Source organism: Esox lucius, chromosome 19 (genome assembly GCF_011004845.1).
Source record: "Esox lucius isolate fEsoLuc1 chromosome 19, fEsoLuc1.pri, whole genome shotgun sequence".
NCBI classification, from domain to species: Eukaryota; Metazoa; Chordata; class Actinopteri; order Esociformes; family Esocidae; genus Esox; species Esox lucius.
The window spans coordinates 37,787,296-37,804,595 of record NC_047587.1 but is presented as its reverse complement, the minus strand read 5'-3'; the positions used below and the strand labels follow the sequence as shown (position 1 = coordinate 37,804,595).

Below are 17,300 nucleotides of genomic sequence, written 5' to 3'. Positions count from 1 at the left end.
CCGCGGACGCACCGGGAATGATCAGCCCCCTCCGGTACACCCCGTCGCCGGACCTGAACCCCTGGAAGTGGGAGGCGCCGCACGAAGGGAGACGGTGCGGTCTAGGGAGTGTTCCTTTTGTGGGAGGAAGGGACACTCTGCCTCCCACTGTTTCCAGCGAGAGAGGGTCGAGCGGAGGAAGCCTGACACCACTACACCGAGTCAGGTGAGTAGACCACACACACTGTCAGGGCTCTCTGCGAAGCACATGACACTTTTGGTGGCCTTCCCTGATTTCCCTACTAACTCTCAGTGTAAGGCGCTCGTAGACTCAGGCGCAGCTGGGAATTTTATGGACAGCGGTTACGCACGGAAACTGCGCATTCCGCTGGTGCCATTGTCTCAACCTAGGTCCATTACGGGCTTAGACAGCAAACCACTAGGCACTGGTCTCGTTGAGCACGTCACAGTCCCTATCACGATGACCGTACAGCACGCCCATACCGAACAGATTGAGTTTCATGTTATTCACTCTCCTGCTTTCCCTGTGGTGCTGGGTCTTCCATGGTTGTCGGGACACAACCCAACTATTTCCTGGTCGCAGAGAGTGTTGACAGGGTGGTCTCAGGGGTGTCAGGAGAGGTGTCTAGGTGTTTCCGTTGGTGCGACCTCGGTGGAAAGTCCAGACAGTGTCTCCGCAGTGCACATTCCCCCGGAATATGCCGATTTAGCGCTGGTCTTTTCGAAGACCATGGCTAGTCGTTTGCCACCACATCGGTCCGGGGATTGTGCTATAGACTTAAAGGGAGATGCTGTGCCGCCTTATTGTCATGTGTATCCCCTGTCGCAGGCAGAAACCGCAGCGATGGAGACCTATGTGGCCGAATCCCTGCGGCAGGGGCAGATCCGCCGTTCCACCTCGCCCGCCTCCTCGAGTTTCTTTTTTGTGAGGAAGAAGGATGGGGGTTTGCGTCCGTGCATTGACTACAGGGCGTTAAACAAACTGACGATCCGGTACTCATATCCTATCCCCCTGATTTCCCAATATATTGAGTCAATGCATGGGGCGTGCTTCTTCACGAAACTGGACCTCCGGAGTGCGTACAATTTGGTGAGAATCCGAGAGGGAGACGAGTGGAAAACCGCCTTCAGCACCACCACGGGTCACTACGAATACCTGGTGATGCCGTATGGGTTGATGAATGCCCCGGCAGTGTTTCAGTCCTTTGTGAACGACGTGTTTAGGGACATGCTGGGGCGCGGAGTTGTGGTTTACATTGACGACATCCTCGTGTATTCCACTACGCGTGCTGAGCATGTGTCTCTCGTTCGCAGGGTGCTGAAGCGGCTGTTGGAGCATGGCCTGTACGCTAAAGCAGAGAAGTGCGCGTTTTTCCAGCGAGCCGTCTCCTTCCTCGGGTTTCGGATTTCCGCCGGTGGGGTGGAAATGGAGGTCGATCGCATGTCAGCCGTGCGTAATTGGCCCGTTCCCACCACGGTTAAGGCGGTGCAGCGATTTATTGGGTTTGCCAATTTCTACCGTAGGTTTATACGGGGCTTCGGCAAGGTGGCAGCTCCTATTACTTCCTTGTTGAAGGGTGGGCCGAGCCGGATCACCTGGACGACCGAGGCAGACGTCGCATTTCGCACCCTTAAGAGAATGTTCACCTCTGCCCCGGTTCTGGCTCACCCCGATCCGTCACTGCCGTTCATAGTGGAGGTGGATGCCTCTGAGGTTGGGATAGGTGCTGTGTTGTCCCAACTATCAGGTACCCCTCCTAAGCGTCGCCCCTGTGCTTTTTACTCGCGAAAGCTCAGTGAGGCAGAGCGCAACTATGGCGTCGGTGACAGGGAGCTGTTGGCTGTTTTTAACGCCTTGACTGTTTGGAGACATTGGCTCGAGGGAGCGAGACACCCGTTTGTAGTCTGGACCGACCACCGTAACCTGGAGTACATCCGGGCGGCGAGGAGACTGAACCCTCGCCAGGCCAGGTGGGCGTTGTTTTTTGCCCGGTTCGATTTCACTCTTTCATACGTTCCGGGTACAAAAAACGCCAAGGCAGACGCGCTGTCTCGGTTGTGCGACGCGGGTGAAAGGCGGGTAGATGATACACCGATTCTGCCCGCCTCGTGCATTGTGGCGCCGGTTGTGTGGGACGTGGACGCGGACATTCAGCGAGCGTTGCGTGGCGATCCTGGGCCTGCGGGTCGTCAGTACGTCCCGCTGGACATCCGTGACCGTCTCATTTACTGGGCCCACACGTCTCCTTCCACGGGTCACCCGGGCATAGACCGTACTGTGCGCTGCCTTACCGATAAGTACTGGTGGCCTGGTCTGGCTAAGGATGTGAGGGCGTACGTGTCCTCCTGTTCGGTGTGCGCTCAGTGTAAGGCACCTAGACACCTTCCGGCGGGTAAGTTACATCCTTTGCCCGTTCCACAACGACCATGGTCTCACTTGTCCATTGATTTTCTGACCGATCTTCCCCCCTCACTAGGCAATACCACGGTCCTGGTTGTTGTGGATCGGTTTTCAAAGGCCTGCCGGTTCCTTCCCCTCCCTGGTCTCCCTACGGCTCTGCAGACCGCAGAGGCTCTATTCACCCATGTCTTCCGGCACTACGGGGTGCCGGAGGACATTGTTTCTGACCGGGGCCCTCAGTTCACGTCTCGGGTCTGGAAGGCCTTTATGGGCCGGTTGGGGGTCTCAGTCAGCCTCACCTCCGGGTTCCACCCCGAAGCTAATGGGCAGGTGGAGCGTGTGAACCAAGACCTGGGGAGGTTCCTGTGATCCTATTGCCAGAACCGGCCGGGGGAGTGGGCGGAGTTCCTGCCCTGGGCAGAGTATGCTCAGAATTCACTCCGCCACTCCTCCACGTCCTTGACTCCCTTTCAGTGTGTCCTGGGGTACCAGCAGGTCTTGGTACCCTGGCAGAGCCAGCCCGAGTCTGGGGTTCCGGCGGTGGACGACTGGTTCCGGCGCGCCGAGGACACCTGGTCCGTGGCCCATCGACACATCCGGCGCGCCGGGGTTCGCCAGAAGTCCGCTGCTGACCGCCGGCGTAACGACACCCCGGTCTACGCTGTGGGCGACCGGGTCTGGCTCTCGACCCGGAACCTCCCTCTCCGCCTGCCCTGCCGGAAGCTGGGCCCGCGGTTTGTAGGGCCGTTCAAAGTCCTGGGGAGAGTGAACGAGGTAACTTATAAATTACAACTTCCCCCTGATTACAGGATTAATGCCTCGTTCCATGTGTCTCTCCTCAGGCCGGTGGTGGCTGGTCCCCTCCAGCAGTCTGAGGTGCGGGAGGTCCCTCCGCCCCCTCTGGACATCGAGGGGGGCCCGGCGTACTCTGTCCGTTCCATCATCGACTCGAGGCGCCGGGGGAGGGGCCTGCAGTACCTGGTGGAGTGGGAGGGGTACGGCCCGGAGGAGCGTTGCTGGGTGCCGGCGGTGGACATTCTTGATCCTGAGCTCCTCACTGACTTCCATCGTCGGCGCCCTGATCGTCCTGCGCGGCGTCCTCCGGGTCGGCCTCGGGGCCGGCGGGGGCGCGCTGCGGGAGCCGCGCGTCGAGGGGGGGGTACTGTAACGAGGACGCGCGTGGAGGACGCGCGCCATCCCCCCCGACGTGGTATTCGGCGCGCGTCATCGCCGGTCCTCTAGCCACGCCGCTCCTCCTCCCACGGCACTGTCATGTCTTGTTATTGCACACACCTGGTGTCCATTCCCTCATTAGGTTGCCTATATTAGTTCCTGTGTTTCTGGGTGTCTTTGTGTGGTATTGTTCTATGTCTTTATATTGTGGAGAGAGGCACGTTCGTTTGAGCGTTTTATCGCCGTGTATAGCGTGCCTTTGTTGTATTATTATTATTTTTGAGAATACAGTTTTGTTTATCGCCTCCCTGCGTTTGGCTCCAAGTTCTTCGACACACTCCACTACACCCAGCCGTGACACCTACTGTCAATTATTGTTTATATATTTATTTATTTTAGTATTATTAAACATCCTTTTTGAAAAGAGGATGTGCCAAGGATCACAGTGAATAGAATAATGTAATCAATCAAATCCATAAAATTTCAAATGTTTAATCAACAAGCTTTGCAAACAAATGCAAGTGACATTGTAACTCATGTGAATGTTAAGTGACAAATCAAAAGTAAACTAAACCTACAGTGGATATAAAAAGTCTACACACCCCTGTTAAAATGCCAGGTTCATGTGATGTAAAAGAATGAAACAAAGACAAATCATGTCAGAACTTTTTCCACCTTTAATGTGACCTATAACGTGAACAATTCAATTGAAAAACAAACTGAAATCATTGAGGGGGAAAAAATCAAATGTAAAAAACTCACAATAACCTGATTGCATAAGTGTGCACACCCTCTTATAACTGGGGATTTGGATGTGTTCAGAATTAACCAATCACATTCAAACTCATGTTTAATAGAAGTCATTACACACCTGCCATCATTTAAAGTGACTCTGATTAATCACAAATAAAGTACAGCTGTTAGTGGGATTTTCCTGACATTTTCTTAGTTGCATCTCAGAGCAAAAGCTATGGTCCGCAGAGAGCTTCCAAAGCATCAGAGGGATCTCATTGTTGAACAATATCAGTCAGGAGAAGGGTACAAAATAATTTCCAAAGCATTAGATATACCATGGAGCACAGTGAAGACAGTTATCATCAAGTGGAGAAAATATGGCAAAACAGAGACATTACCAAGAACTGGACGTCCCTCCAAAATTGATGAAAAGATGAGAAGAAAACTGGTCAGGGAGGCTTCCAATAGGCCTACAGCAACATTAAAGGAACTGCAGGAATTTCTGGCAAGTACTGGCTGCGTGCTACATGTGACAATCTCCCGTATTCTTCATATGAATGGGCTATGGGGTAGGGTGGCAAGACGGAAGCATTTTCTTACAAAGAAATACATCCAAGCCATGCTGAAGTTTGCAAAACAAACATCAGGTCCCCCAAAAGCACGTGGAAAAATTTGTTATGATCTGATGAAACCAAGTTTGAACTTTTTGGCCATAATTCCAAAAGGTATGTTTGTCACAAAAACTACCCTGCACATTACCCAAAGAACACCATACCAACAGTGAAGCATGGTGGTAGCAGCATCATGTTTTGGGGCTGTTTTTCTTCAGCTGGAACCAGGGTTTTGTTATTGCATGATAGATTTATTATATATTCCGATGCTTTTTTTTCTCAACCCTATCATGTTACTTATTCATTGGCAATTTACCTAATTAAGTGTGAGATGTTCCTCCTGGTTTATTCTTTAGCATTACACAACTTTTCAACTTTTTTGTCCCAACTTTTTTGGAGTTGTCAGTTGTACAGTGTTGCGGGTGCAAGGAACCAGGTGCATGCAGACGGTTGACCATTTTTTAATTTAAACAAACACCGAGCACAAAAACAATGAAAGAAGAGGGCTGACTAAAGCAGCAAAACGACAGTACACAATGGCTCTAAAGAAACATACTTTCAAACGGCAACACACACACACAACGACATCCAACAATAACAACAACAATGATCCACACTGTGGGGAGCAGAGGGGAAACATTTCAACACATACTAATGAGTAGATAGGGACCTGGTGTGCATGATTAAGACATGTGACAAAACAAGTCTGGGATGTGTTCATATGTGATGGGAAGTGAGAGTGCACAGAACGGTGGCGCTGCTGCTCACCGTACCGTGACAGGAATTTGTTGCTGGCATCTAATTCAAAGTGGCCATGTTTTTTTCAGTAAATAATAAAATGTCTAATTTTCAACATTTCATTTGTTGTCTTTTCACCATTTCGAATATATGGTTCACATGATTTGCACATTATTGCATTGTGTTTTACTCTTCATTTTATACAGTGTCCCAACTTTTTTGGAAACAGGATTGTAGTTTTCAATTAATAATCTATACAAAGTACAGTCATTGAATGGATTATTCTATGCATGACAGTGGTTATGAATATCATATTAAGGATAGACACCTATTATAAAAAGTAAAATGCCACTTCTACCATGTGTTTCTATTATAGCTGATTTGTAATATGTCCTAGGTGAGATGGCTGCCTAATTGGAAAATGTGTATTACTTTACCAGAAAATTAGAACACTTCTGTAGGAAAACTACTAGAATCCCTTCAGTCTTTTTCAATCCGAATATTTAGCCTGCTGTGTTGTAGTAAATATGCTTCAAATTGTTCCAATTCTGGTCTGCTGCAAAATCTGACTCCCGCAGAGTGCTTGGAAAGATAATTTTTATCAGGAAAATATATTCTATCTTGAAAATATAATAATACACATTACATAATACATGCTTAAATATTTTTTTTCAGATAGCGCCAAATTGACTCCTATTAACTCCTTGAAGGAGTACGCTGCTTGTAGCATTTTACCCAGAGTCCACCGCGTTGCCCATTAATAATGAACTACACAATGGCCATTAATAGGATTTCGTGCAGTTTCTAATCTGCCCTAACCATCTCTGGTGTGGCTATCTCGATCCAGATTAAATAAGCAGAAGAGGCGATGGGAACAGGTTCATCAATGGATGTTGACCGGTATTAACAGATATTAAATAATTTCCTTCAAACATTGTAGGCAATGTATGAGTAAAGACTTCCAGGGTGGTTTCCCATCTTTTCAATATTATCTGACCACATTGTTCACTTTCCATCCCTGTGCCTGCATGGCAACCCATTCCTACCTCCCGCTTCACTACCCTTAGGGGATCCAGTGTTTTAGTGCTGGAGTCGGGCTTCAAAAATTACCCTTAGTGATTGGCCTCGCTCAATCACTAGTCGCTAATTGCAACCTCTGTCAATGCTTCTGAGCACTTCTGAGCAACAATATATGCAAAACCATTAAGATGCCAAAAATAAAACAATTACAAAGATGAAATCTCTATGTACAGTTTTTCTATGATGTTAATTGTATACACAAAACCATTTTGGTTAACTATTTTTATTTTAAACAGTCCCTGTAGAACGCATCTTTGTGTGGACAGATATATGACCTAATAAACACAGTATATTTTAGTCTCAAACCATACTTTATATGCTAGATATTTCTTCATATATGACATGTGCAATAGTGACACTTGTGAAAAATACATGGAGATTTAACGACTTGCCCACAACATCTTTGAATGCAATTATAGAGATCCTAAATTAAATTATCATTATTATTAATTCTATGGATGCAATCCTACCACCAGGTAATATTTGTAGGCATGTGGTGTAGGGCATATTCATTGTACAGTCTTTTATGTGATGTAAAAAAAATGTAATCAGTAGGTAGGACAGTAAAATATTTACAATGTTTTAAAATATACACAATGTTTTAAAACAAATAAAATAATGTAAAACCTGAACATCTGACGATGTTCTATTGGAAAGATGGTCCTACAAAAATGAATAGCTTTATTTTTGGTTTTGGAGAGAGAAGTGACAGTAGACCCATTCTCAAAACACGCTCAATCCCCTCCAAAATCCAGTTCCTGTTATTCTAAGGTTGTGCCCGTAGTGGTTCATTCCATTTCGTTCGGGACTCCTGAATTTGCAAGTGGCTCGTTCTGCTTGTTGGTTACATTGTATCGCTCCCCTCAGCATTGAAAGATACAAACAGCATTCAAGATATTAGCTAGAGATTTTGCGAAATCAAGTCCTCGAATGAAACTGGCGAGGAAACCGCCGGAATATCGGAATTTACAATTCGGACTACAGAAAGGATATGCTTTCTTTCCTGCCTGGCTTGAAACAGAATTTGAAATGCCCATCGTAACCGGTATTTTTCAATTTTTAACTGGATCTCAACGTGTGATGGCTGCAGTCCAGTGAATTGGCCTTTCCTTTCCCCTGCTGTTGGATTTCTTGGGAGCACGTTGATTGATTTGTCTGTGTATTTTAGCACGTTGGGGGTCATCAAAGTGGTTTTACCTTTACTATCAGGATCTATGGAGTGTACATAAACATTCGTTGGATTGGGGTTTGCAAGAGGGGTGAGTTAACAACATTAAGTTTATACTAGTGTAGGAATTGTTTTTATACTTCAGAAACGCGGGACATAGCCTGCTAGTTAGTTAGCGCGTAAGCTAGTTTCATTTGCTAATGCTAACCAGGAAAGCGCGCTAGCCAGCTAACAGTTAGCTTATCGGGCTAACAACTGCTTTCATACATTGCTTCGGCGTACCCCTCTTTGTCTGAGGACCCAGTAGGAGCAGCTATTTGAACACAGACCCATTACTTACTCTGCACTTAAAATATCAGCTAACCCTAGAACGGTAGACAATTATCCTTAGTAATGTAAATGTCCTCATGCAATGTGCAGTGCCATTCAGGGATCAACGTTTAACCACACAATATATTTTCAACATGGTCTCCGAAGAGGAAATTTTTGTTGTAGCAGCGAACACTACTATTCAATTAGACATGAAACAAGCTGTGTAAACAGTAGTTGATAACATGTTTTGTAGTATAGGTTTTCCCATTATCGTAGTTAGGTACTATGGCTATTCTTGAATGCTTGTGTACACTTGTCATGTTTCCCTAGGAAGTGAGTTACTGACATTGCTGTTATCCCACATAATACCAATAGTCAGCCTTTGGCTAATAGTTATGGTGTCTTTCATATTGACATATTTTTTCTTTAAGTAGCTGTGTTGGGTCAGATATTTGCAAAGAACATACAACTGATTGTCTGTAATAAAATGTGTCAGCTTAAATGTCACAATATTTGGCTGGACAGCCATGCTACCTGACGCTAAATATTTCCTAGACTACGTGTTCCTTGAAGTCGCCCTCAGACCGCTCTATTATATTTCATTGAGTGACTGTAGTCAGGATGTGTGGTGAATTCACTAAACGACTTAACACAACCAATTAATCGGTGCTAGTCTATATTTGTTTACTAAGATTGTGAGGCATTGGGCACTGGTTTTAATTACGAAACTGTAATTGATAAGACCAATAACCACTCCCGTTGGGGAGCAAGCTTACTCCCTAGCAGTGGGTGCTGTCCTTGGTATTGGTGACATGAGGTTAACACTCCGGATTTGATAGAACTTCTGTATTAAAGAGAGGATTTTGCTTCAGTCACTCGTAAAATAGGCAGCTCTTCAATAAAATAAATAAAAAAGACTGTTTCGGGGACGAGACTGTAGACTTATGGGTAAAATGGGGCCTTTATGTAATGTACCTGGCATTGAAAAGACCATTAACTGCTCCCCTAGGGGGATGGCTTTCTTGGACCGTTGCTTTCAGCCACTGCCCTAAGGTCTGAGCCTTACTCTGGCAATTGTGGTCTCTGGATAGTTTACTTTATATATATTTATATATTTCCATATCTGCAACAGGGAAGTACATACATAAATGGGCTTGTTGTGCTCATTATCATGATGTTAAATCTTGGAGATGCACCAATAAGAAAATAATTGTCCGGAACCGATGCCAATGTTTTCTCGTTGTACCTGTGTATCCTCGCATAAAATAAATAGATAGCTTCTGATGATGTTTCATATTTCAACAAATTTTAATTCGGTCATACAAATGTTATCTTTCTATATATTTCCATAACAAAGACTCCAGAATAAGTCTTATAATTAATGTATATGTAAATTATCTGATAATTACACAGTCCCGTTATGTATTTTTACATTATACAATGCCTGGCTATGAATCTAGTGAATAAGGTAGGTAAGGTATTTCACTCTGAACTGTTTTAAGAGATGCCATTGTTGGTCTTTGGATAGGGATTAATTTGTTGAGGATACCTTTTTTTTTATTAGCTGTGTTTCAGAAAATCATTAAGTGTGCAGTAGATTCAAAATCTCCCAGCCACTTATTTTGGCAGTCATACTCAATCCCTTTACACCATAAAACACAAAACAAACAAGTATACTGTGTAATTATATGAAAAGATACATGTAATTCTCGCAACACGTAACGTGGTATATTACTGCTCATTTAAAAAAAATCTGGTTACCTCTCCAGAGTCCACTCAAAGCCGAAAAGTCACAGACTGGAAATGTTCATCTGTGCCTGAAAGGAGGTTACCGTGGTAACGGAGACAACAGAACTTGTGTGCATCTGTCTGCACTAGAATCTGACTATCCCATAGTAATTTAATGTTGTTTGTAGCTGTTGCAGTGTAAACTTAAACTACCATTGAAAACCACCATGGGTCTGAACAAAACAATGGATAACACTTTAAGCATTTCAATGGTTTCAGCCTATTTTCAGGTGAAAAGTATCTTTCGCTAGAAAATAATATTTCAACAATCCACTTGTGTACTACACAAGTTGTTGCTGCGTGCTCTTTCTCCGTTTCCCTTACTGAACAGGGTTGTAACGTGACATCCCTATATACCTATTCCTATGTCAGGATTTTTATTTTCTTGCTGTGGCAGGTAGGGTTTTGCCATGCAGGGCAAATGCTGGAAAGCTCAATCGGTCGAAAATATCTAGCCAATTTTAAATATATTGGTTTATCCCTTTTTAGTTCAAATCTGCAGGATTCAGTTGGCCTGGTTCATGTCAATGGCAGACACCAATTTCAAATGAATCATCTTATTGTACCAATTTAATTGGTTCTTTGCGTTGGAGTATACTGTAGATGTCGGCTCTGCTAGATTTCAAAGGAGGCTAATTCCTGAGTTTCTCTAGACTCCTAGGGAACATTATGAAAATGGGCTACATTCTATTTCCATTGCTGTCAACAGACAAACATCTCTAATGCAACAGTGAAGTGATTCATTAACATATTTGAATGTTTCTTCACCTGTCAGACGTGGCATATGTCCTGAAGTTGACCTTTTGATCACCTCAATTACATGTCATTTTGCTTGTACTTCTGTAAACAAACATGGCTGACTGGCTTTATTTGCTGGTGTAGCCAACTAGGCTGGGCTTAATATGTGAAAATGTTGTTAAAGGAAAATTTAAAGAATTTGCTTTATGTATTAGCCCAGTGCTCAAGTTGACTGCAGGTATTTAAATAGTTGTAAGCCAACTTTTTTTAAATGCACTACAATACAGTTGTTTCAATGGTATTGAAGACTTTACTGTAAACCATACACTAACACCAGTGAGTGTTTTTTGCCAGTTCATTCAGTAAGTTGTGATTTGATTAAATCAATTTAGGATAAAGGTCTGCTTTGTCACTGCCTTTAACATGCTGTCATGCTGCCGCTTGGCTTAGATTCTAGTGGCCTTTGGAAGCGCAGCGTTGTTGTCATAGAAACATGGAATGTTAACTTTCATAATTCAGACTATCAAATGTATCTTAATTTAATTCCTCAGCGTTTTATATTTAAAGGCATCTGTTTTTTGTTTTAATGGAATTATAACCAGCCTATTTGCATCCTAAGTTTTTATTGAATTAATACAGTGCATTGGGCAGAAAGTCTGTTTTGGTTTTATCGGATGTCAAACGAAGTGTAAAACTGGCTGACAGCCACACAAAAATCAATTACAGTAGCTTTCTATGAAAAAGCATGTATTTCTTGCAAAGATGACGAATGGCCACCAGATTTCTTGTTTACTGTGGAACGTAGCCAGCTATATTTCCTAATGTTTTGCTTGAAGTAGATGTTGTATTTTAACTTGCTTCACTGGAGAGAAATACAGATGAGTCCACTCTGCCTCAGTCAAATCACTGTCCTCTGATCAAACACTTGTTAGTTAATTGAATGTTTTGATAGGTAAGACAAGAGCAAAGTTTTGGAAAAGTAAAACTGAAGTTTCCTGAAGAAATATTTCAGCTCTGCGGATACAAAACCCATGAATATGTTCTTTGTGTTTATTTAATATTTTTTTTTTGAGAAATGCAGAATAATTCGTTGGTGCGACCTCTGAACTGAAACTCCCCAAGCCAAATCTGCTGACCCCATTCTGAGGGAAAAAGACCAAGGAACGAGCCACTAACGTTTTGGAATGACAGAGCCTCCTTTTGTTTCTGGTATCTGAAATCGCATGTCAGCTCAATGTTTTAATGCCGTCCACAAGGACTTCAACTGTCCACATTTCCCTGTTAAGCCCTGACGTTCTTAGCTCTGAAATGATCTGTTCTCTGCTTAATAAAAATTATTCCCTGAATTGCAGTCTCTGACTGAGGTATGCAGATTGTACCCAGATATCTTTTCCCCGTTTTAGTTTACCAGAGGTATACATTTGACATGGAGAAACACAACCACTGGCTATTATATCTCGGATCCATTAGTGACAGCAAATTGAATTTAGGACAGGACAGATACATATCTGTGTAATCAAAGACCAGGATTTTTATGTTGGCTTTTCCCCAAAGGTCTTTGATGAGACCTCATGGGAAAGACCTAAATTGTTTTCACTGCAGAGCTAACTGGAAAGTAGGGAGCAGCCTTAATTCTGCTTACCTACACTTTCATTTGTTGAGTAGGCTACAGAAAGAGATAAGGCTGTTTAAAAAGCCTTCTTGTTGTGGACTTACGCTATTAAGGTGACTGGGATACATATCCATGTTTAGTTAATTGCTATCACGTATTTTTTTGCACAGCAACATGTCCTGGTTGTCACTCAAAACGTCTATAACTGGTGTTCCCATGTCCTATGAACACATTTGGTTCTTAACTCAGACCATCAAGCACATACAACCCAGACTGCCAATTTCTTTATCAAGTGCAAATTGTCTTCACCTGGGGAATGGTGTTCTGCCCTTAAAGCACTTTTAAAGAGTTGTCAGGAAAACTGTCAACGACTGATCATTATTAATGCCTGACAAATGCAAGTACATTTCTGCATTGGTGCCTTACTTTGCTCCTAACTTCTGCCCTATAATTGCGGAGATCAAGGATGGAATCGCAGAATCCAGACTAACACTGAATTCATCAAAATAAATGCTTCATCCTCACTGTCCTGGCACCGTCTCAAAGTGCGATTTGCAACTGTCCAAAACTGAACTTGACCTGTCCCAACTTTCTTTACATTTTGAAATACCAACATGGGTCATTTGTTACACTTTTTATGTAATTTATTTATTTCTGACACAGACAGTTGACCTTAAATAAACCAAATTTGATTTGTTATTTAATGTATTAATTGAACTCCATCTTAAACATCCGTAGAGATGTTTCGATTTTTTATTCAACCATTAGATGCCCAGTTAAACAACATAATACCACAATATACTCAAAAGGAAGTGTTCCCCAGACTTCATTTTCTCTGCTTCATCCACACTTTTATGCTATAGTAACTAACAACAACGTCAGCCAGCAAAGTATGTACTTACCTGATCATTGCTCAAACGTGACTACCATACACTCGGGCGGCTAGTAAACAGATTTGTGTAGCTAGCTAACATAGTTAGTTCACATTTGCGAGCTATGCTCAGACTATGGCTGGTCATTTAGATACAGATTAAAGTCTATTGGTGATAAATGCACGTGCCTAATGTTGTCAGTGTTGTGTAAAAAAAGGCCGGAATCCTAGTAACACTTCCCGGATTGGAAATTCAACATATAATGTCATCTTGATCACTGGTAGTGCTTACTAAATTGTCCCAGGTGAGACTGTCTAGTTGGTCTACATGTAAGGACCTGCTGAGCATTAGTCCCCTGATTGGTCTACATGTAAGGATCTTCTGGGCAATAGTCATCTGATTGGTCTACATCTAAGCACCTGCTGATCATTAGTTATATGGTTGGTGTACTCTACCCTATGATCATACTTTTTGTGTGCCAAACAAGCTCATTTTTTCAGAGGTACATTTTTATCGGTTGGCGCAGAGTTGTTTTCATCAACCAATTACTTCAACTTAAAACTCAGAATTATAGCTTCACAATGTTGGTGTCAAAAGGCCATAACTAACAAACTGACAATTAAAAATATGCATCTGAATATTGGTATTGAAACAACCTGGGAAAGGTGTTGTTGAATATTTGTTGCTAAACAGTAGATTTTGCTGTGTTTGCAACACACTCTTCAGACATTAACAATGTCAGTGCGAATGCAATTTATAGCTAACGTTCTTAGTATGATAAGATTTATTACATAACAGAATACTCAGCTGTATTTAAGTTTTTACATGATGGTAGCTAGGTTTAGCAAAAGTAATGTAAACTTGGCTAACATTAAAGATTTCTCTTCTGTTGAGAGGAAATGACCCATCATTTGCACTTTACTGACTACCTAGCAAACTACATGAACGAGAGTGTTACACCAGTATCTAACGCTGAGTCTTGTATTCATTAGCTAGCGTTATTTTAATGCGATAGCTAGTGTAACTTTAACTCGTTTATTTGTTTACTGTTAATTTGGTCAGGTGACTGGCAAAAACACTTGACATAACGTTAATTCTTGCACGTCATTCATACTCTAAGTCTGGTCATACTCTAAGCAAGATGCAGTAGCAGAAATACTCCACCAGTAATAATGTTGTTTGGTTCCCTGTTATGATGTTAATACATTAAGTTCATAGAATTGGAACCAACTTACACATGCTGATAAATTGCATCTTTTGGAAGGAGAGAAAGTAAAAAATGTTTTGGGACCACTAAGTTTCACACCCTCTTGCAGTTCCTGCACATATTTAATTTCAGGCACTGTCCATAGCTTGCAACGAAAAATAGTTTGTCTTAACATACATGGTCCGAATTTAACGCCCACCAAAAGCGGTTACATTTTCCGTTTGGCAAGTAACTTTCAGAAGGCTAGACGCCACACTGACGGGTACATTTTTGTATCCCAATTGTAATTTATTAGAATATCTGGCGTGATGGCTCAGAGGAAATTACTCATGTTTGCAAATCCATCCATCCATTACATCAGTGAGAATAAATATGCTTGCATTTTTGAAGGAATACGGTAATAAGGAGCAAAGTTGACTGTGCGATAGCCAATCCAGTCTTAACAAACTTGTTCTTTGGATCTTGCGCCATAGTGAGCTAATCGTTTTTTTACTGACAGTGAAACTGTAGATATTTGAAGCGAGAGAAATCTCCTAGACTAAAGTCTCTACTGTGTCTAAAAGCTACCTTATCTATACGTTTTAAAGTTAGCTATGGTAATGCTTTGTTTTTGTTTTGTGAATAATTAAACAGGTCGCTAGAAGGGTTTCATATTTTTTTCATATGTAAAAAGCCAAAATAGCGCTATTCTTCACCTCTCAGAGTAAGAGCCCACAAATGGAAACTACGTTTGCAAGGTGACCAGAAAGCCTAAACATTTTGCGGACAAAACTTTTTAATAAAATGTTAAATATAAAGTAATAATTTCTCATTCCTATCAATAACTCCCTGTAACTGCTTTATGCAATTCAAGTAAGTTTTTAGTTTCAGTGTCTGAAGCTGGAGTACAGGAGCTGAGGGAGGAGCAGGCTTAGGGACAGCCAGCAGGATCCTAGCGACGCCTCTGCTGTGTGACACGAAAAGGCAGTTTCTTATTTAGTCCAGTAAAAATACACTTGGCTGGTGGATTTATTTCATCTACCCCCGCCTCCTTGGCAGGTGAGTCAAAAAGTTAATTTCAGACACAACATAGATTCTGCTTTTTAATAATAATAATAACTTGCATTTTAAAGTGCTTTTCATTATAGAGGAATAATCTTAAATTGCATGAAAAATAATAAAATAAAATAAAAATATTTTAAATTAAATAACTAATGGATAAAATAATATATAAATTATTTAATTTTTTATATTATTTTACACCACATCCCAAAGATGCTCTATTGGGTTGAGATCTGGTGACTGTGGGGGCCATTTCAGTACAGTGAACCCATTGTCATGTTCAAGAAACCAATTTGAAATGATTCAAGCTTTGTGACATGGTGCATTATCCTGCTGGAAGTAGCCATCAGAGGGTGGGTACATGGTGGTCATAAAGGGATGGACATGGTCAGAAACAATGCTCAGGTAGGCCGTGGCATTTAAACAATGCCCAATTGGCACTAAGGGGCCTAAAGTGTGCCAAGAAAACATCCCCCACACCATTACACCACCACCACCAGCCTGCACAGTGGCAACAAGGCATGATGGATCCATGTTCTCATTCTGTTTACACCAAATTCGGACTCTACCATCTGAATGTCTCAACAGAAATCGAGACTCATCAGACCAGGCAACATTCTTCCAGTCATCAACTGTCCAATTTTGGTGAGCTTGTGCAAATTGTAGCCTCTTTTTCCTATTTGTAGTGGAGATCAGTGGTACCCGGTGGGGTCTTCTGCCGTTGTAGCCCATCCGCCTTTGCTGCATACCTCGGTTGTAACGAGTGGTTATTTCAGTCAAAGTTGCTCTTCTATCAGCTTGAATCAGTCGGCCCATTCTCCTCTGACCTCTAGCATCAACAAGGCATTTTCGCCCACAGGTCTGCCGCATACTGGATGTTTTTCCCTTTTCACACCATTCTTTGTAAACCCTAGAAATGGTTGTGCGTGAAAATCCCAGTAACTGAGCAGATTGTGAAATGCTCAGACCGGCCCGTCTGGCACCAACAACCATACCACGCTCAAAATTGCTTGAATCACCTTTCTTTCCCATTCTGACATTCAGTTTGGAGTTCAGGAGATTGTCTTGACAAGGACCACACCCCTAAATGCATTGTAGCAACTGCCATGTGATTGGTTGATTAGATAATTGCATTAATGAGAAATTGAACAGGTGTTCCTAATAATCCTTTAGGTGAGTGTAGAAGACCTATGTTCAAATCTATTGAGAGCAACAAAATTTATTTATTTTCGTTGCCTTTATTGATAGTTATTGTAGAAATGTAATTCACGTTTGAAAGTATGTTGTTTTGCTATGAAAGAAAAAAACATTCCTATGCCATGAAATAGCTTTGCCAGACTCGCTAGCAATTGCTCAATTCTTATGACTATTCCAGTAAGTTAGTAGATACCGGCCAAAGCTTATTACTGGCTAATACCCTGTTAAAACGGCCAGTGGCAAACGCAATACATAACCACTATTTGTGGTGGAGGTAAACTTAGTAAGAAACGTTAGTCGGTTTAACTGTATCGATTTCATTCACAAATGGCAAATTAACTATTAAAACGGACTGTGGCAAAAGCGGATTTGTTCAGGATAGAGACAAGAGGCTATACTAACACTCAGTCAAAAGTACAGCTCCGTGGTGTAGTGGTTAATGACCCAGACTTTCACATGGCCGATCCGTGTTCGAATCCCGTGATGGTAACTCATTCTATTGCGGTCCAGCTGAACTAGAAAAAGCACTCACTTTTTGCCAAAGATTGTTCTGTGTAAACCCTCAGTATTTTGCAATTACGAATGTGGAGTTAAGAGAGTTGGACATAGAGTTGTATTAGTTTGAGC

General features: G+C 42.5%; 1 protein-coding gene across 1 annotated transcript in view; it reads left to right on the top strand.

Moving 5' to 3' along the window:
• Nucleotides 1-7,590: 7,590 nt before the first annotated feature.
• The window catches only part of znf609a (zinc finger protein 609a), a 137,987-nt gene continuing 128,277 nt past the window's right edge, over nucleotides 7,591-17,300 (top strand). Inside the window, exon 1 of the mRNA XM_010883931.4 lies at nucleotides 7,591-7,997. The gene's annotated coding sequence lies outside the window, so the exon portion shown is untranslated. The remainder of the gene's footprint in view (nucleotides 7,998-17,300) is intronic.